At 47.0% G+C, this 20,943-nt stretch overlaps 1 protein-coding gene across 7 annotated transcripts in view; it reads left to right on the top strand.

The window, feature by feature from the left end:
• Window positions 1–1,969: 1,969 nt before the first annotated feature.
• IMMP2L (inner mitochondrial membrane peptidase subunit 2) overlaps window positions 1,970–20,943 on the top strand; it is a 796,496-nt gene continuing 777,522 nt past the window's right edge. For 2 of the 7 annotated variants that reach the window (XM_027833117.3, XM_043549527.1), the window contains exon 1: window positions 2,036–2,264. The gene's annotated coding sequence lies outside the window, so the exon portion shown is untranslated. Of the gene's footprint in view, window positions 2,265–3,091; window positions 3,169–20,943 lie in introns of those variants that run through there. The other 5 variants (XM_043549518.1, XM_043549521.1, XM_027833115.3 and 2 more) reach the window with 5 other exon arrangements.

Genomic DNA, 20,943 nt, shown 5'->3' with positions numbered 1-20,943 from the left:
TGGGCCCTGGGGTGGGGCTGGGGTTGGGGGTGCAGTAGGGTGCTCTGGACTAGGACCAAGGGGTTCAGAAGGTGTGAGGGGATCAGGGCTGGGGCAGGGGGTTGGGGCACAGGGGTGGGGGGGTTGTCAGGGGTGCAGGCTCTGAGCAGCGCTTACCTCAAGCAGCTCCCAGAAGCAGCGGTATGTCCCCGCTCCCGCTCCTACGTGGAGGCGCAGCCAGGCAGCTCTGCACGCTGCCCCATCCGCAGGCGCTTGGGGCGGGGGCAGCGTGCGAAGCCCCCTTGCTGCCCCTACACGTAGGCAGGGCTGTCCTTACTCATACGCAAATTACGCAGCTGCGTAGGGCACCAGGAAATTGAGGGCACCAAATTTCCTGGTGCCCTGCGCAGCTGCATGCTGCTCCAGCCCCTGTTCCTGCTTCGCCCCCAATGTGCCCTTCCCCAATGCCCCCACCCCTCCTCATGCCGCCCTTCCCCAACGCCCTCGCCCTCACTCCACCCCTTCTCCAAAGCCCCCACCCGTCCCCACTCCACTGCTTCCCACACCTGATCTGACCCAGCCCCACCCCCACTCCCCTGAGGACTGCAGCAGGGCCGGGCCTGCACTCAATGGCAGCAGGAAGTGCAGCGCTGCTGGTGAGTGCTGGGGGGCAGTTCTGCCTTGCCCTCCAAGCCTGCCCCTCCCATGGAGGCCTGGGGCCAGGCTCCTCCCCCCCCACGAGGTGTGTGTGTGGCTGCATAGGGCCCCAGAATAGCTAGGGACAGCCCTGCATGTAGGAGCCAGAGGGGGGACATGCTGTTGCTTCTGGGAGCCATGCGGAGTGGGGCAAGCCCCTGACCCTGCTCCCTGGCTGGAGTGCCAGAGCGGGGCAAGTCCTGGACTCCACTCCCCAGCAGGCGCTTGAGGGCTGGATTAAAACATCTGGAGGGCCGGATGCGGCCCCTGGGCCGTAGTTTGCCCACCCCTGCCCTTGGAACCCTAGATGAGGACTCTGGAAACCTGGGTTTTATTCCAAGTACTGCCACTACCTGGCAGGGGTGTGCACAGGAATAAAAATCTGGCTGCTTTTGGAGGGAAAATTTCTGTTCCCATTCCCCTCCCAGCCAGATGAGCCGGCTCTCCTCCCGCTCCCCGATGTCCCCAGGGCTGGAGGAGCTGTCATCTCCCATTCCAGCAGAGTTCTGTGCCCCCACTAATGGGGGGGGGGGCTATGCCCCTGCTTGTACCCCTTTGCACACACCCCTGCTGCCTGGGTTTTATTCCCAGCAACCCACTTCCCTTATCTGTGCCTTCCTTTCCACAACAGTAAAATGTGGATGATACTTAATTCCTTTGCCAAGCGCTTGGAGATTTACTGAAGACAAGCACTATTTATTATATTTCAAAAATTGGTGACAACTTGTAACAAAGGTGTCCTATACTACTACTGGTAAGAGGCCAAGACTTCTAGCTTGGTGTCAGCCACCTGCACAAAGGCTAATACTTTTGAAATGTGAAAAGGAGCAGTGCCAGTGGTGATTCGCTCCGTCACTAATAGCTCAGTAACATGCAAACAGAGAGAGCTCTGGCTGTGCGTGCTGGGTCCCCTGCCACACACGCCCACCCTGAATTCTGCTTCATAGTAAGCCTGAACTGTTTGACAAGCTGGCCACGCTAGGGCACGGTCAGGTGTGGGGACAGGCACCAGAGGACACCATTGGCCGTGAACACTCTATTATGGGAATTGAATGACAAGGTCAGAGAAAGCCGCTGTAGACAAATATTTTCCCCACAGGTGCATGCTGCCGTGCTAGGGCCTGTCCTGTTTGCTGCAGCATGAGCCAAAGCGTGTGGCAGGATCAACAAGCCTCTGTTTACGCTGCCATGATTTGGCTGGCGGCCCTGGCCAGGAGCCAGCTGGCTGCAGCAGGTTTCCTGTTGCGGGGAGCTGTGGGGCTGGCAGGCCCCAGGATGCGGAGTTAGCTGAGGCCCGTTGTCCAGGCTGAAGGTGGGGGCTGCCCTCGAGCCCCACCCTGTGCTGAGGGGCTGCTCCACCTCGCCCCGTGCTCGCGCATCTCCAGCTACCGCGCGACACAACCACCGGCCCCACAGCGCCGGGGGGCTGAGCCTGCGCCGCACTGCTGGTCACGTGACCGAGACTAGGCGGTTCACCAACCCCGCGGCCCCAGCCCCCTCTGGAGGACACGTGTTACGCGCACGTAACGAGCGCGTTCCCGCACCTCGCGTCAGTAGCTCGTTCAAACTGGGAGCGCTGAAAACTTGCGGTAAGTGGCGCCGCGCGGCGATGAGGGGGAGGAAAGCGACGGCAGCCGGGAGGGATCAGAACAGTCTGGGCCGCTAGCGGCGCGCACGCTGTGTGTGGGGGAGGGGGCCTTTAGATAGGCGGGGAGGGAGCGGAGTTCCCGGGTGGGTGCATTCGGGGGACCCAAGAGAAGAGGAGGAGGCCGGGGGGTGGGTGGGTGGCGCTGCGGCTGTAGTAATAACCCGGGGAAAGCTGCTCCCTGGCCAGGCGCGGTGCTCGCTCCGTTCGAGCGCTCGCCGCGGCGGCGGCGGTCGCCGTTGTCCCCCAGCGGAAACCCGGGAGCGGCTGCAGCCAAACGGCCCCCACCGACCCGCTGGGCACTAGCAGGCGCCTTGAAATAACAACTCCAGCGTCACGCTTACACGTCACCGGCAGCGGGGAAGGGTCACGACCCGAGAACCCTGCTTAGAAGGTGACCCGAAAATAAATCGTCTTGACAAATGGTTTTATGGGATTTCCCATGTGCACGCCACGGGAACATTTTCTTAAGGACCCAGCCCAACCAGAGCAAAACTGTCCCTTTCTCCTCTACAGCGTATTAGAAAGTTTAGTCTGGCGCGAACATTTGGAGAGCGCGGCCTGTCTGGTCTGGCGACCCCTTCAGGAAGAGGCGAGTCTTGCAAAGTATAAGACTGCAGTGGGTGAGACTCAGCTCATCCTAATCGCTGGCAGAAACACAGGTGCTACAGTGTATCAAACAGTAGGGGTCAGAATGGCATGTGGGCTGCTGCCTGTGATCTTAGAGACACTGCTCTTGTTTGAGAGGTCGTTTTTGTGCTGGCCCACTCCTGCTTTGCTGCCTGCCAGCAAGTTATGTTGTGTTGCTTCAGCCTGCTGGAGTATACAGCCAATTCATAGGAAGTCCTGTAAGTGGGATTTTTAAGAATACATCCTAAAGGGTACAAAACACTGGAAGACCTTCAGAATTGTTCTATATATTTAAAAACAACCCCGCCACTAATCTGACTCCCCCTCCTTGCTGACAGGATCAAGTCTCTAGTAGCTGTTATGTCACAGCAGGACCCCTCCCATCCTTTGAGTTTCTCTGCCACTTACCCTGTTAAGATTCCTTTTTGGTGTTTGACTTCTCTCTCTCTCTCTCGATTTTTTTTTTTTTTGAGAGAAAGAAAGTGTTTAAAGCCAGAGTTGGAGGGGAAAGGAAGAAAGAGTGAGCAAGAGACCAGATGTTGTCATGTTGAGGTATCCTCCTGCTCCCTGTTTGCTATGGTTCATTGAGACACATTGATTAGAGCAGAGGCGTCTGACAAAGGAGTTGCCACTGATAGAGGAGGCGGGAGTAACAATACCCACTATTGGAGGAACAATACAGATATAGCATTATTTTAATTGGAAAAATGGCCTTTATCGTGGGATGTTTTAACAAGGGGCTTTTACTATAGTTTCAACCAGTTTCCCTGGTACTAAAGTCAGGCTTACTGGCCTGCAATTGCTGGGATAACCTTTGGAGCCATTTTTAAAAATTGATGTCAAATTAGCTATCCTTCAGTCATTTGGTACAAAAGCTGATTTAAATGATAGGTTACAGACTACAGTTAGTAGTTATGCAGTTTTACATTTGAGTTCCTTCAGAACTCTTGAGTGAATACCATCTGGTCCTGGTGATTTATTACTGTTTAGTTTATAAGTTTCTTCCAAAGTCTCCTCTTCTGACACCTCAATCTGGGACAGTTCGTCAGATTTGTCACTTAAAAAGAACGGCTCTGTTTTGGGAATCTCTCTCACATCCTCAGCTGTGAAGACGGATGCAAAGAATTCATTTAGTTTCTCTGCAATGGCCTTATCACCCTTGAGTGCTCCTGTAGCATCTCGATCATCCAGTGGCCCCACTGGTTGTTTAACAGGCTTCCTGCTTCTGATGTGCTTAAAATTTTTTTTGCTATTACTTTTTGAGTCTTTGGCTAACTGTTCTTCAAATCCTTTTTTGGCCTTCCTAGTTATATTTTTACACTTCATTTGCCTGAGTTTATGCCCCTTTCTATTTTCCTCAATAGGATTTAACTTCCACTTCTTAAAGGATGCCTTTTTGCTTCTCACTGCTTCTTTTACTTTGTTGTTTAGCCATGGTGCCACTTTTTTGGTTCTCTTACTGTGTTTTTTAACTTGGGATATACATTTAAGTTGAGCCTCTATTATGGAGTCTTTTAAAAAGTTTTCATGCAGCTTGCAGGGATTTCACCTTTTGTGCTGTACCTTTTAATTTCTGTTTAACTAACCTCTTTTTTGTGTAGTTCCCCTTTCTGAAATTAAGTGCTACAGAGTTGGGCTGCTGTGGTATTTTCCCCACCACGCAGATGTTAAATTTAATTATATGATGGTCACTGTTACCAAGCAGTCCAGTTATATTCACCTCTTGGACCAGATCCTGTGCTCCACTTAGGACTAAATCATGAATTGTCTCTCCTCTTGTGGGTTCCAGGACTAGCTGGTGTCAAGAAACTTTATCTCTGCATCATGTCCTGAAGTGACATGTACCCAGTCAATATGGGGATAGTTGAAATCCCCCCTTATTATTGATTTTATTTTAATAGTCTCTCTAATTTGTTTGAGGATTTCACAGTCACTATCACCATCCTGGTAAGATGGCTGGTAATATCCCTATCGGTAATATATATTGGTAATCAGAGTAGCAGCCTTGTTAGTCTGTATTCGCAAAAAGAAAAGGAGTACTTGCGGCATCTTAGAGACTTACAAATTTATTTGAGCATAAGCTTTCGTGAGCTACAGCTCACTTCATCGGATGCATGCAGTAGAAAATACAGTGGGGAGATTTTATATACACAGAGAACATGAAACAATGGGTGTTACCATACACACTGTAATGAGAGTGATCAGGTAAGGTGAGCTATTACCAGCAGGAGAGCGGGGGGGAATAACATTTTGTAGTGATAATCAAGGTGCGCCATTTCTAGCAGTTGACAAGAACATGTGAGGAATAGTGGGGGGGGGGGGGGAATAAATATGGGGAAATAATTTTACTCTGTGTAATGACCCATCCACTCCCAGTCTCCACCAGAAGTTAATGGTGTCCAGTTTTCAAATTAATTCCAATTTAGCAGTCTCTCGTTGGAGTCTGTTTTTGAAGTTTTTTTGTTGAAGAATTGCCACTTTGAGGTCTGTAATCAAGTGACCAAAGAGATTGAGTTCTCCGGCTGGTTTTTGAATGTTATAATTCTTGACGTCTGATTTGTGTCCATTTATTCTTTTACATAGAGACTGTCCAGTTTGGCCAATGTACATGGCATTGCTGGCACATGATGGCATATATCACATTGGTAGATGTGCAGGTGAACGAGCCTCTGATAGTGTGGCTGATGTGATTAGGCCCTATGATGGTGTCCCCTGAATAGATATGTGGACACAGTTGGCAATGGGCTTTGTTGCAAGGATAGATTCCTGGGTTAGTGTTTTTGTTGTGTGGTGTGTGGTTGCTGGTGAGTATTTGCTTCAGGTTGGGGGGCTGTCTGTAAGCAAGGACTGGCCTGTCTTCCAAGATCTGTGAGAGTGATGGGTCGTCCTTCAGGATAGGTTGTAGATCCTTGATGATGCGTTGGAGAGGTTTTAGTTGGGGGCTGAAGGTGACGGCTAGTGGCGTTCTGTTAGTTTCTTTGTTGGGCCTGTCCTGTAGTAGGTGACTTGTGGATACTCTTCTGGCTGTGTCATTCTGTTTCTTCACTTCAGCAGGTGGACATTGTAGTTGTAAGAATGCTTGATAGAGATCTTGTAGGTGTTTGTCTCTGTCTGAGGGGTTGGAGCAAATGCGGTTGTATTGTAGAGCTTGGCTGTAGACAGTGGATCGTGTCATGTGGTCTGGATGACAGCTGGAGGCATGTGGGTAGGAATAGCGGTCAGTAGGTTTCCGGTATAGGGTGGTGTTTATGTGTCCAGGAAGTGGATCTGTTGTGTGGACTGGTCCAGGCTGAGGTTGATGGTGGGATGGAAATTGTTGAAATCATGGTGGAATTCCTCAAGAGCTTCTTTTGCGTGGGTCCAGATGATGAAGATGTCATCAATGTAGTGCAAGTAGAGTAGGGGCATTAGGGGATGATAGCTGAGGAAGCGTTGTTCTAAGTCAGCCATAAAAATGTTGGCATACTGTGGGCAATGCGGGTACCCATAGCAGTGCTGCTGATTTGAAGGTATACATCGTCCCCAAATGTGAAATAGTTATGGGTGAGGACAAAGTCACAAAGGTCAACCACCAGGTTTGCCGTGACATTATCGGGGATACTGTTTCTGACGGCTTGTAGTCCATCTTTGTGTGGAATGTTGGTGTAGAGGGCTTCTACATCCATAGTGGCGAGGATGGTGTTTTCAGGAAGATCATCGATGGATTGTAGTTTCCTCAGGAAGTCAGTGGTGTCTCGAAGATAGCTGGGAGTGCTGGTAGCGTAGGGCCTGAGGAGGGAGTCTACATAGCCAGACAATCCTGCTGTCAGGGTGCCAATGTTTGAGATGATGGGGCGACCAGGATTTCCAGGTAGAATACCGCTAGTGGTGTGTGTCTGTGCGGATTTGTTCTTGTGCTTTTTCAGGGAGTTTCTTGAGCAGAGGTGTAGTTTCTTTTGGTAACCCTCAGTGGGATCAGAGGGTAATGGCTTGTAGAATTTGGTGTTGGAGAGCTGCCTAGCAGCCTCTTGTTCATATTCCGACCTATTCATGATGACGACAGCACCTCCTTTGTCAGCCTTTTTGATTATGATGTCAGAATTGTTTCTGAGGCTGTGGATGGCATTGTGTTCTGCATGGCTGAGGTTATGGGGCAAATGATGCTGCTTTTCCACAATTTCAGCCTGTGTACTTTGGCGGAAGCACTCTGTGTCGAAGTCCAGTCTGTTGTTTCAACCTTCAGGAGGAGTCCACCCAGAATCCTTCTTTTTGTAGTCTTGGTAGGAAGGTCTCTGTGGGTTAGTATGTTGTTCAGAGGTGTGTTGGAAATATTCCTTGAGTTGGAGACGTCGAAAATAGGATTCTAGGGCACCACAGAACTGTATCATGTTCATGGGGGTGGAGGGGCAGAAGGAGAGGCCCTGAGATAGGACAGATTCTTCTGCTGGACTAAGAGTATAGTTGGGTAGATTAACAATATTGCTGGGTGGGTTAAGGGAACCACTGTTTTGGCCCCTTGTGGCATGTAGTAGTTTAGATAGTTTTGTGTCCTTTTTCTTTTGTAGAGAATCAAAGTGTGTGTTGTAAATGGCTTGTCTAGTTTTTGTAAAGTCCAGCCAGGAGGAAGTTTGTGTGGAAGGTTGTTTTGTTATGAGAGTATCCAGTTTTGAGAGCTCATTCTTAATCTTTCCCTGTTTGCTATATAGGATGTTGATCAGGTGGTTCTGCAGTTTCTTTGAGAGTGTGTGGCACAAGCTGTCAGCAAAGTCTGTGTGGAGACACTTTTTAAAAAAGTTCTTTCATGCGGCCCTCATGGCTGCTAGCCGAGGTGGGACAGGAGTGGGCAGGAGAGATTCACATGCCCCTCCCGGCAATATTGCTCCATCCTGCTGCTCCTAGGACCCTCCTAGGGGTTGCACTCGGCAATGTGTCATTCATAAAACTTTTGAGGTCTGTGCCCTGGGGGCCATTCACCTCGGGCAGCTCAGCTCCCTGCAAGCGGTTCCCTATCCTTGGTGTTGCTGGTGCAGCCGTAGAGGAGAGACCCGTGCAGCCATGCTGCTGGCTCTGTCTGCTGCAGGCTCCGCCCCCTGCAGCTCCCATTGACTGGGGGAGAGGGACAGAGATACCATCACTAGCTGCTGGGCGGAGTCGACCATGGAGGCAGCATCATTAGTTGCGGGGCAGAGTCAGCTGTGGCGGCATGAGGCCAAGGGAGCGAGGGAAAAGGGTGGGAAAAGGGCTGGGAGGTGGCGTGACTTGTGAGGCTCCAGTGACAGCGCAAGGGGGCACGCTGCCTCCGTTCCCCCTCCCCGAGCGCTAACTCTGTGGCCAATGGGATAAGATAAGGTGAAGATAAGAAGAAAGGCATTAGGTTCTTTCTAGCTGTTGGCGCTGCAGGTCTGTGTAATGAAATGGGGCCCTTTATTTACTTTTTTACCCAGTGTCCCATGTAATGTTGGTAGGTTGTGTAGGAGAGGGCCATCTTACCAGGAGCACCAGAGGGCACTGAACCTGATGGGAGCATAATCCCAAACACACAGGGAGGGTTAGAACCACCCACTGCCCCATCTCATTAGGATAGTAGCCATGCTTCTCAGCCCCTGCATCTGACCAGTGGGCAGACCATGATTGTGCCGCCTCCTCAGCCGCTTTTGTGCCCAAGAAGGCTCAGCCCAGCAAGGTCCTTCTGTCAGCAGAGCATGTGGTGTGGAAAGTGGAGCATGAGCTGCCTCATGGTAGGATGGTGCTTGGTGATCACTGAGAGACCAGGTTTCTATTCTTGGCGTTGCCTTTGCCAGTGATGTCTTGTGTGACCTTGGGCAAGGCCTCAGTTCCCCTGCTGTCCCAGGAATAATAATACTGCCCCCCCCCCCCCCCCCCCCCCCCGTGTCTGTCTGTCTGTCTCTCTCTCTCTCACACTCACACTCTGCTTGTAAACAGCCTTACAGAGAGATGTCTCAACCTAAAAAAAGGAAAATTGACGACGAACACGGCCAATTCCAAGATAAGTGGACTGTTGATCATTTTGTCATTGAGTACAGACTGCCTCATGCCTGATCTGCAAAGACAAAGTTGCTGTTTTAAAAGACTACAGTATCAAACGACATTACACAACAAAACATGCACAGCAATATGATAAATATCGGGGAGAAGAGAGAGAGAAGATGGTCTTACAATTGAAAAAAGAATTGGCGAAGCAGCAGCAGCTTTTTCAGAAGGCGAGAAAAGAGAGTCAGCAGTTTTGGCAAGTTAGGTCATGAGTGAAATGATTGCTAAGTGTGGGAAGCCATTTACTGATGGTGAATTTATTAAACAGTTCTTTATTAAAGTCGCTGAGATTGTATGTCCCAATAGGCTGATATTGCTAAAAACATCTCTCCTATCTCCAAATACAAGTAGCAGAGCGTATTCTTGAGCTCTCTAAAGATATTGATGGGCAGCTCCTCGAGAAAAGCAAAGCTTTCCACGCATATTCAATCTCAATTAATGAGAGTACCGGTTTTGTTGACAGTGTGCAGCTTGCCATATTTGTGAGAGGCGTTGATGAAAACGTTGCAGTAACTGAAGAATTGCTCAGCTTGTCAACAATGTGTGGTAGAACAATGGCCAGTGAAATTTTTCACTGCCTCACAGAAGCACTGGAACAATATGGTCTGCCATGGCACTTGTTAGCAGGCTTGACCCCGACGAGGCCCCAGCAATCATTGGTGAAAAAGACAGATTGGTGGCACTAGTACAAAGAAAGATGGCCGAGCAAAATGATGAGCAACAAATAGCATTACACTGCATCCTTCACCAACAAGCATTATGCAGTAAATCTTTGAAGTTTGACAATGTCATGTCAGTTGTTGCGAAAAGTGTGAATTACATTTGCTCAAGTTGCTTGTAGCACAGACAGTTTTGTGCTTTCTTGGAAGAAATTGAATCTAAATGCAGTGATTTGCTGTGCTTCACTGAGGTGCGCTGGCTAAGCAGTGTTCTACTTTAAAGAGATTCTTTGAATTGAAAACAGAGGTGAAAAGATTCATGGAAGAAATTAAAATGCATGTACCACAATTTGAAGATCACAAATGGATGACAGATCTTGCTTTCCTTGTTGACGTAACAAGAGATGAATATGCTAAACCTGAAGCTGCAAGGTCCAGGCCAGCTGGGGACAGCAGTGTATGATGATGTGAGAGCATTGACAACTAAACTAAAATTGTGGAAAAATCAGATTTCTCAGGGGAATCTCACTCATTTCCCAGTATGCAAGTCACTTGTGGAAGAGCTTGGCTCTGAAATACAGTTCAGTGGTTCTGAATACACTACTAAGCTTGACCTGCTTTTACAAGAATTTGATCAGCAGTTTGCAGATGTCAGAAAGCACAAAGAAAGCTTCGCTATGTTTGCTAATCCATTTTCTGTTGATGTGAAAACAGCACAATGTGATTTACAAATGGAACTCATTGATATGCAGTGCAACAGATCTTTAAAGATTAAATTCAGAGAAACCAAGGATGTCACCGAGTTCTTCAGACAGCTACCACCATCTTTCCCAAATCTTTGCAAAACCTTCAGAAAAATCATGTCCTTGTTTGCCAGTACTTACATTTGTGAGAAACTTTTTTCCACAATGAATATAAACAAGTCAAAATATTGAACACAACTATCTGATGCACACCTTGCAGCAATCCTGAAGCTTTAACTGTACAGTCACTGAGGCCAAACATCAACAAAGTGACAGAACTGAAGCGTTGTCAGGTGTCTGGCAAACACTAAAAACTCTCTGGCAGGTGAATAATTATATAAAGTTGTATGACAGTTTTAGTATTTCTAAGAAATTCCAAATAAAAAATACAATATAAACTTTTTCTTTTCTGAACACCATCGTCAGTGACATTATTGGCCCGCTGGGAGGATTTGAGGACTGGCACTGGCCCTAAAGTAAATTGAGTTTGAGACCCCTAAATTAGACTTTGAATAAAAGAGGCTTGCAAAATAAGAAAAGAAGAAACCTCACAGGAATTTTCAGAATAAATTAGCAGAATGATTGATAGAGAGGCTTTGGAATTATCTTTGCTGCTCCAGCCTGCATCCAACATCTGTAATTCTTTAAAACTAAACAACATAACTACTACCATTATGATCAGATTTTCAGTCTTTTAAGTAATTTTACTCAATTTTTAATTGTTCAATCATTTTGCGTAATTTTATGTGGTTATTTAAAGAAATTTACAATATTTTGTTGGAGAAATTATTGTATGCTGTATACATAGTATATACAGAAGTGAGAAATATCCAGCTCTGTTAAGCATTGTGCAGTATATGAACAGTTATGAAAAAAAATAAACTCTTCATATTCAGATTGTCTTTTAATGATAAAACTGGTAACTAGCTACAGAGTATTCCTTTGTTCTGAGCATAATTGGAATTTTGATTTGGGATGTTTGGTAAGGACCCTGGGGTTCATGTGCAAGAGGTTTCAAATGGTTTCTGAAATACCCATATCTCCTAATTTGCCTTTGGTTCAGCAGTGGGTTTTCATCTTAAAAAGATAATTCAGTATGTCAGGTGGACACCATTGCATTATGAGATCATTCAGGACCTATTAAGCATAGTGTTGCATTATGAGATCATTCAGGACCTATTAAGCATAGTGACAGTTCTAATTAATGTCTGAAAACTACATTTCCCTACTAACTGATGTTGTTTATAGAGGCTGTTTGGATTCTACCCCTCCCCCATCCCCCAAGTTTTGAAAACTTGGCAGGAACTGATGAGTCTTCAGTTTCTAAGCAATTGCTTCCTTTGTATTGAGGATAAATTTATCAAAATGTGAAGGTCAATTTTCTAAACACTACAAGAACTAAATTAATTGATAATATATATTTCCATGGGATACGTACTAGGAATTATAATTAGATAAATTGAACAATGAAACCTTCCCGTTAATTAGTTATCAAACAGCTTCATTTCAGTCATTGCAGAGTAAATATTCTTGGATGTACAGACGTGTTTCTTTGTTTTACAATTTGTTTATTTTTTAAAAAAAAAGACTGCCATCAGTTGAGGAAAATATAGTCAATTTGAATAGATTGGCATACACGTTAGAGGATCTAAAATATTTGGAAAATTGTGTGGTTCTAACAGTTATATATATTTCCACAAAAAAATGCACAATATTCTGCCGTCTGAACCAAAGAGATCAAATACTTCTAACTGGCTTCTCACTGATCTGTTGTTCTGATCCTTCAATATGAAGGAGAATATGGCATCTCCCATGTTATGAAGTAGGATAATGTATCCTTTGCTTTGTGAAAGAAGTGCTTGCCATCCATCTGACATATTTACAAATGAAAAATAACAACGGCGCTTTGCTCTTGCCTTCCTTCTAATGTCAGGAACATAACTTCTGGACTCTTTAATTCTCTTATGTGTTTTTCTGCAAAGTTAGTATCATACATTTCCCAAAGAATATTTACTACTAATTATTAGGCTTGAGCAAGGTACATTTATCCTTCAGTGTCAAGAAATGGATATGACAACTGGCAAAGCATGCGTCTTGCCATGAATGTCAGATTCAAAATCAATATGGCAGCAAATACCGCTATGCAGAATGCACTGTGGTTGCTATTGCAATCTCATAGTGCCCGCTAATGTTCAAGGATAAAATTAATAAGTCACGGTAAAGGAAATATTTAAAAAAAAAATCAAAATTTGATACAATCGTATGACTTAAGAAACTAATCTGTAGAAACACTGAGTTCCATATTATGACAGTCAATTTGGCATCATTAGCAAATAATGTACAGTAATAATTTGTACCTTGATATCTTGTTGCGAGGTGCATGGAAAATATGTTTTAGTGACTTTATTCTGAGTCTGTCTTTGGTCTTGTATATTCCTCAAGTTTATCCCATTGTGAAATGTTGATAAAAATTTAAAAAGCCCAAACTCCTTCATTACAGAGGTTCTGGGAGGACTAGTTAATTTTTGTAAACGCTCTGCAAATGGAAAGTGCCATCTAACTTGGCATACCCTGTTAAAGAAGTATGGACTGAATGAATGGACTGTAAGGTGGATCGAAAGCGGGCTAGATCGTCGGGCTCAATGTGTAGTGATCAATGGCTCCATGTCTAGTTGGCAGTCGGTATCAAGTAGAGTTCCCTGGGGCCGGTTTTGTTCAATATTTTCATTAATGATAGAGGATGACGTGGATTGCACCCTCAGCAAGTTTGCAGATGACACTAAACTGGGAGGAGAGGTAGATACACTGGAGGGTAGGGATAGGATACAGAGGGACCTAGACAAATTAGAGGATTGGGCCAAAAGAAATCTGATGAGGTTTAACAAGGACAAGTGCGGAGTCCTGCACTTAGGACAGAAGAATCCCATGCACCACTACAGACTAGGGACCGAATGGCTCGGCAGCAGTTCTGCAGAAAAGGACCTAAGGGTTACAGTGGACGAGAAGCTGGATATGAGTCAACAGTGTGCCCTTGTTGTCAAGAAGGCCAATGGCATTTTGGAATGTATAAGTAGGGACATTTCCAGCAGATCGAGGGACGTGATCGTTCCCCTCTATTTAACATTGGTGAGGTCTCATCTGGAGTACTGTGTCCGGTTTTGGGCCCCACGCTGCAAGAAGGATGTGGAAAAATTGGAAAGCGTCCAGTGGAGGGCAACAAAAATGATTAGGGGACTGGAACACATGACTTATGAGGAGCGGCTGAGGGACCTGGGATTGTTTAGTCTGCAGAAGAGAAGAATGAGGGGGGGATTTGATAACTGCTTTCAACTACCTGAAAGGGGGTTCTAAGAGGATGGATCTAGACTGTTCTCAGTGGTAGCAGATGACAGAACGAGGAGTAATGATCTCAAGTTGCAGTGGGGGAGGTTTAGGTTGGATATTCGGAAAAACTTTTTCACTAGGAAGGTGGTGAAGCACTGGAATGCGTTACCTAGGGAGGTGATGGAATCTCCTTCCTTTGAGGTTTTTAAGGTCAGGCTTGACAAAGCCTTGGCTGGGATGATTTAGTTGGGGATTGGTCCTGCTTTGAGCAGGGGATTGGACTAGATGACCTCCTGAGGTCCCTTCCAACCCTGATATTCTGTGATGATCTAACTTAAGCGTCATTTATTGTTTTCTTCCTTTGGTACAATTTTTAAAATAAATGTAACAACATTTACTAAGTTATTAAATTGTCATACACATTGATCCCTGTAGGCCACTTGCACAGGAGAGAGGCTTGCTTTAATATTCTCAAATATTAATTGTCCATAAACCCAGGAGAATTCAGAAACTTCCCATCCCTCTCATGTTATGTGAAGATTTGTTCCTTGTTGCAAAATGTGCTGGAAAAGTCTGATTCAGAGATTTTCATGTTTTGAGTTGGCAGTCTTTCATTTTCATTTGCTTCACAAATATTTACATATTTTTATTTAAGCAAAGGTAAATGGGAAGTATTCACTATTTGGCTTTTGTTTTGTTTTGGATTTGCCTAAATTTGTTCTCAGGAAAGTCTATGTCCAAATTTGTTTGTTACAAACTATGAAAATCACTATTTGCAAGTGTACAGTAGAACATACAAAGGCTTATGCCTTAATTCTGTGAATGTTTCAGTTGCATGGAACATACCATCATGGTCCACTGAGCCTTCTGCATTGTTCTGAAGCAGCCAAACAGAACCTTTAGACAGAGACAAAATGGTGGCTGGTTGGCTGCTGTGGTCTCTGCTCATCTTCTTATCAGAATGGCCCAGGAGAAAGTGCACTCTCTGGGAGTCAAATTATGAATGTAGTCAGTGGGAGTTTTGGTAATAGGACCAAGATTTCACCCCATGAGTTTTAGATTAACCTCTTCTGCTGACTGGTGTTAAAGTGCACAGAACTATTATAGCCCTTATTATTGAGCAGGGCTTCATGCTCTTCCTCTAGGAGGAAGGCAAGTATCAGCTTCATCTCTTTTTACAGAAGGCATAACTGAGTGGTTGCACAAGATCCTTTCTAACAGAAGTAGGCTTAGAGCTCAGTTCTCTATGGATATGTCTACACTGCAGTTATACGTCTGCAGCTGGCCCATGGCAACTGACTCTGGTTAAAAAGAAAAGGAGTACTTGTGGCACCTTAGAGACTAACCAATTTATTTGAGCATGAGCTTTCGTATGCTCAAATAAATTGGTTAGTCTCTAAGGTGCCACAAGTACTCCTTTTCTTTTTGCGAATACAGACTAACACGGCTGTTACTCTGAAACCTGACTCTGGTTAAGGGGCTTGTAGTGGGGTAGTCACCTGCTGCAGACCAGAAAGGGTTAAAACCAGCCTGGGAAAGGGCTTCCCCTGGAGAATGAGAAGCAAAGGCTGATTGGAAAGGCAGCCACAGCTGGGGCCATGCCCCAGTTAGGTTGCAGCTGGCCCTATAAAAGGCCAGTGAGCGAAGCTTAAGACACTCTCTCTAGCTTTTGAGAGGGAGGGACCTGACTGCCTGGGAGCTGAGCAGGGACCTGGGGGAAAGGCAAGAGGGGCTGGGGAGCTCAAGCCTGACAACCCCCCAGGCTGCAGGGCCTTGTGTGGAGCCTAAACCAGGTTCTGGGGCAGCCCGGGGCTAGGCAGAGGCAGCAGGTCCTACCCCCCGGCCCTTGCCAAAGATGAGTGGCCATTACATGCTGCAGTCGGCCCCAGTGAGCGGGGGCTAAATGATGGCTGGCAGTAGGCACTGAGGCAAGGTGGGATTAGGGGGTTGGCAGCGGCAACGACATTGGCCTGCAGAGGGTGCTCCGGAGCTGGAAAACTAGCTAATTTGCAGACAGCCATCAGGAGGCACCCCAGGGGTGAGTCATGCATCGTTACAGGGCTGTTTATGGTTTTTGCTGTTTATGGGGCTGTTTATGTGGTGTTGATGTTGGGCCTGAGACTGTAGCCTGAGCTCTGGGACCCTCCCACCTCAAAGGGTCTTAGAGCCCAGGCTCCAGCCGAAGTCTGAACATCTATATGGCAATTAAATAGCCCCTTAGCCTGAGTCCCACAAGCCAGAGTCAGCTGGTGTGGGCCAGCTGTGGGATTTGAATTGAGGTGTAGATATACCCTTATAGGGAACGCCTAAGTCTCATCAACTTAGGCACACTGCCACAGCCAGTTTGTGGGCAGCAAGACCTACTGGTTAGAGCCAGAGTCTGCAGTCATGAGACAGGAGTCAAGAATTGGCTGGGTCAGGATATTGGGAAGTCAGAACCACAAGGTAAAAAAAGGTAAAAGTTTTGTCTTTGTGAGATTAGACTGGGGGTCAGCAACCTATGGCACGCGTGCCAGTTTTTAACGGCAATCTGCTGTCTGCTGGGGACAGCAGTGTGCAATTAAAAATCCTGCCCGGCCCACTCTTTTCCGCCCCCGCCCACTGCTCTCTCCTTGCAGGGCAGGCAAGCTTCCCCCTCCCCGCCTCTTCCCCCAGTGTTCTGGGTTCCTGCCCCTCCTCCTCTCCGTCCCTGCGGCTGATCAGCTGCCGGCCCTTGCTACGGAGGGGAGAGGGAAAAGTGGAGCCGCAGCGCGCTCGCTTTCTCTGCTCCGGGGACGTTGGGGAAGGGGGTGGAATCGGCATATCCCCTCCAGCCCCCTGCCGTGAGCACCCCCACAACCCCAGTCCATACTCCACAGCCCTCTGCCCTGACCCTGAACCCCCCATACTCCACAGCCCTCTGCCCTCACCCCTGCACCCCCCCCCCACACCCTAGCCCTGCGCCCTGATCCCTGCACCCCCCCACAACCCCAGCCCTGACTCTGGCACCCCCCCCATACCTGGCACCCCCTGCCTGTGTCCTGCACCCTCCTCACACACTCCAAGCCCCCTGCCCTGACTCCTGCACCCCTCTTATTCCCACCCTGAGCACCAAACGGGAGCTCCTGCACACACACCCCCCAGCCCTCTGCCCTGACCCCCACACACCCTAGCCCTGACTCCGGCTCCCCCCCACATACCCAGCCCCCCTACCCCGTGCCCTGACTCTTGCACCCCCCACATCCACATCCCCACCCCCACCCTGAGTACCAAATGGGAGCTCCTGCACACACACACCGACATTCTCACCTGCACCCCTTGCGCCAAATGGGAGCTGCTCAGGTAAGCGCTCTACACCCAAACCTCCTGCCCCAACCCTGAGCCCCCTCCCCCGTTCTAGCTCCTGGCCAGACCCTGCACCCCAACCTGCTCCTTCACCCCCAGCCTTGTTCTCAGTGCACTCCCACACTCACCTCAGTGCAGAGAGAGGAAGAGAATGGGCCAGAACCAGGGAGAAAGTAGGTACCTACTCTATGTGGACAGGGCCGGGACCCCAGACTGGCAGTGGGCTGAGCGGGGCCGGCAGCCGGGAGCCAGCGGATGGAACCTCAGACCAGTAGCGGGCTGAGCTGCTCAGCCCACTGCTGGTCTGGGGTCCCGGCCACCAGGCCCTCTCAGCCCGCTGCCGGTCTGGGGTTCTGGCTGCCGGTCTGGGGTTCTGGCTGCTGGCCCCTTGCCAGCCGCGGTCCTGGCCGCAGGCCCCGCTCAGCCCGCTGCTGGCCTAGGTGAATGGAACCCCAGGCCAGCAGCGGGCTGAGTGGGCCGGCGGTGTAAGATCAGCATTTTAATTTAATTTTAAATGAAGCTTCTTAAACATTTTGAAAACCTTGTTTACATATAACAATAGTTTAGTTATATAATATATAGACTTATAGAGAGAGACCTTCTAAAAAACGTTAAAATGTAGTATTGGCACGCGAAACCTTAAATTAAAGTGAATAAATGAAGACTCGGCACACCACTTCTAAAAGGTTGCCGACCCCTGGATTACACCATATTGAGTCCTTAAGGTGGCTGGTGACTTCTGTTTGCTGCACCAGTGAATGTCCATAATGTTCCATAGATGGACTTTAAGAATTCTGCTGAAACAATTTCAGGGCTAGCTGCACCTTGAATCCCTCTCTGGTGCCTCTAAATGCACCCCCTGTCAGGTGTTAGGCCTATTGCCTTAACCTATCTTTGGGAGAATCATGGGATTCCATCTAGAAGAGACTTGGTCTCCTGCTATAGCGCCCTGTGTACTAACTGATTTTCCCAGCAGAACAAGCTGGGCTTGGAACTTGCAAGACCTCCCTCTGGGAGCTGTGAGCAGGAGTTAATACAGTGACCAGGCAGCTTTCTTTTAAAAAAAGTGTTGTTCAATCTTAGCAGTAAGAACACAGAAAAGGATTTAAAAACAACTAAACAGTGTATGCTCATGACTATTTTACCTGAGGTTTACCATCCCCTGAAAGCTTAGGAAGGCCCAGCTGCTTCAGACCCACTCCGCAGGGCCTGCATGTGTTAGTCTGCCCCTTGTGAGTAGCTCATTGACAGCTGCTCTTGTCCCTTTGCCCCATCAACTTACTTTTTGACAGTATCAAGTCCACTCCCAGCACTGGCAAAACAGCTGTATAACTTTGGGTTGGAACCAAAAAGTCGTATCTTCACAGCTGGAAGCCCAGTTATTATTTCTTAACCTTCTGACCCATTTACTAGGAGGTGTTTTATCTGAACCCATAGTGTTGTGTTCCTGCTTGTTTCCTGATAGCCCTGTTATTAAACTAAACTAATGCATGCAGTAAAATAACACTGTATTATTATACAGTAAACATTCCCATAAGCCAGTCACACACAGTACTCGTACATTAATACAGAGCAGTATTCCTGAATTATTCTGTATCAGCATCATGCCCCGCACACGTGCCATTAGATAAATTGGTATGGTAGAAGAATAGGGGGAAAACTATAGGAGGAAAAAGATTAATAGGCCTCCTTTTGGAACTAGAAAACACTCCCAAATGAAAACTTATGTAGAACTAATATATAGTGACAAAGTTCCGAGCCTTTAATTGTGGGTCCCTCACTTCCTGGTGGATCCAGGGGTCTCAGAAACTCACTAAGACCCCAATGTGACCTTCCTTTCACAGTGTAGTGGCAAGAGTCACAGCCTATTGAGTTACTTTTGTCACAGGCCAGTATGGGAGATGGAAAGGGGAAATACCCCACAGTTTTTGTTGCTCCATAGAGCTTAGTAGGCACAGTTCGGCCTCCTGAATGGACCAAGTCTTCCTTCCCCTCTCAAGGGGATCTCTGTAGAGCAGTGGTTCCCAAACTTGTTCTGCCGCTTGTGCAGGGAAAGCCCCTGGCGGGCCGAGCTGGTTTGTTTACCTGCCGCATCCACAGGTTTGACCGATCGCAGCTCCCAGTGGCCGCGGTTCACTGCTCCAGGCCAATGGGAGCCACTGGAAGTGGCAGCCAGTAGTCCCTCGGCCTGCCTACATATATAGCTTCTGTGTGCCTCAGATATGCACCTTCTCATAAATGAGACAATAATTGTTAAATCTGTATGCATGCACCTACACCAGTGGTGGGCAACCTGTGGCCCGTGGGTGTCACGCAGCCCGTCAGGGTAATCCCCTGGTCGGCCGCCAGACAGTTTGTTTACATTTGCCTGGCCGCCCGCAGCTCCTAGCGGCCACGGTTTGTTGTTCCCGGCCAATGGGAGCTGTGGGTGGCTGGGCAAATGTAAACAAACTGTCTGGTAGCCCACCAGCAGATTACCATGACAGGCCACAGGTTGCCCACCACTGACCTGCACAGTGCAAAATATTGAACATGCCCGTGGTCAGACTACATGATCATAGTTGTCCCTTGTGGCCTTAAAGCGCCTATGAAAGATGACAAAAAAGGCACAAGGATGTAAAGAGGCCACACAATTTTTCTTTTAAGGTAACTGGTTAACAATTAGCTTTATCTCATTCATTACAGCTACTAGAATAGCAATTAACTAGTTTTGCAAGTTGGACCAGTCAGACTTAAAGCAGAAAACTTCTGTTTTCCACTTGTTTTTATATTTCACAGCATGTAGCAAAACCAAGCTCACTTTCTTTTCTGTTGTACTTTTGTATTTTGAAATCTTTCCCTGTTTTCCTTGCAAATCACATAGATGTGGATGCTTCCACAGTGACATTGACGTGCACAAAATTATTTTTCTTCTGATAAACTGACCAAAAACCAGACATTTAATTGGTTTGTGGAGATAAGGTTGTAGCCAGTGATTTTAGTTTATTATTCATTTATTGTGTGATTATAATTAACTAACATGTAATGTCATATATAATCGTATGTTACACAGAGTTAAATTGTAGGATTATAGAAGTATAAAATTGATCATTAGTTAGATATCTAATACATGATTATTCCTTCTAAGTACGTGGGGATGAAATGCAAGGCCAACAGGCAGAAAGATTTTAGCTTAGCCATACTAGGCCTTGGAGCTAAGAAATGCTTGACATAAGTAAGTGACCAAAGAATAACCTGATGCCCTAAGATTACGGGAAGAGATGTACCAATGGGTGATACTGCGGAAAAATTAACAGTAAAAGTAATTACAAGATACCCGGTAATCACATTTTTCTAACACATACCCTAACTGCAAAGTGCACTAAGTGCAGAAATGCTAATTGGGTATAGTCAGAATTACATTATAAAAGAGGGTACCCAGAGTGGGAATATTGAGCTCCCTATAGGAAACTCCAGCAGGAACCATCCGTCTACTGATGATCAAACCATGAGAGACTCATCAGACCCTAACACTACTGTTAAGGATGTGAGTATATTTATATTTGTAACTTGTGCATAGGTCTGTAGAGAATTTCTATGTGCTTGGGTATTCATAACTTTAATTGTAACTTTAATAAAACTTGTAAAGGAGATTAAACCTTCTACTTGTGAATATATGTGGTCGTCACTACCCTTGGTCCTTGTGTTCCTAGAGACTCTAAGTCTATGTCTACACTTGCAGAGTTTTTTCGCTGACAGTTTTGTCGGTGCCAGGAAAGTGCTAAAAGAAAAACGCTGGTTTGTGTTCACAGGCGTCAGAGCATGTTTACATATGCAGCACTTGCATAGCAGATGAGAGGAGTGCACTGTGGTAGCTATCCCATTATGCACTGCTCAGGGATACAAAGCAAATCATTATTGTGGCAGGGGTGGA

Source organism: Chelonia mydas, chromosome 1 (genome assembly GCF_015237465.2).
Source record: "Chelonia mydas isolate rCheMyd1 chromosome 1, rCheMyd1.pri.v2, whole genome shotgun sequence".
Classification (NCBI taxonomy): Eukaryota; Metazoa; Chordata; order Testudines; family Cheloniidae; genus Chelonia; species Chelonia mydas.
This window is presented reverse-complemented; position numbering and strand designations above follow the sequence as displayed.